We start from the raw sequence: 658 nt of genomic DNA, 5'->3' as shown, positions 1-658 counted from the left end.
GTGGAGTGTTGTTTTACTGGCTAGGTTAAAGGACTTTAGATGCATTAAGACAATACATAGACACTTGGACTTGGAGAATCAGAGAAGCCAAACATGATGATGATGAGGTTCATGTAATGAAAGTATTTGTGCCATTTTTGCCAGAAAGGAGACTGGAACTTAAATCTGATGGTCTATTTATAACATGAAATAGTTGATAATCAAAATGCACAGGAAATATCATACATATTTTGTATGTTTCAAATATTTGATAAGCAGGAATTTACACACTCTAAGATCACACCGCACAGCTACACCCAGAAGGAAGCATTACATCAGTGTGGTCATTATACTACTCGGGGGTGACCTGAACTCCCGACTAGGTAATTTGCATGATTTTATCGAAGAGGGTGCATTCAATGAAAACCAACCAAACAATTCCCCAAATTTCAATCAGGATAGACAATATATGGACAAATCCCCTCCAAACAGGTTCGGTAGATTTCTTGCTGACTTGTGTATTCAAGCAAATATAAGGATTCTCAACGGAAGAGTAGTTGGTGATTTAAAAGGCAATTTTACTTGTCACCAGCCGAATGGTAGTAGTACTGTAGATTATGTAATTGCTAGTCAGTCATTATTTCAACATATTTCTCTATTTCGCGTTAACCCATTAACT

Source organism: Branchiostoma lanceolatum, chromosome 9 (assembly GCF_035083965.1).
Source record: "Branchiostoma lanceolatum isolate klBraLanc5 chromosome 9, klBraLanc5.hap2, whole genome shotgun sequence".
In the NCBI taxonomy this organism is placed as follows: Eukaryota; Metazoa; Chordata; class Leptocardii; order Amphioxiformes; family Branchiostomatidae; genus Branchiostoma; species Branchiostoma lanceolatum.
Note: the sequence above shows the minus strand (reverse complement) of the source record.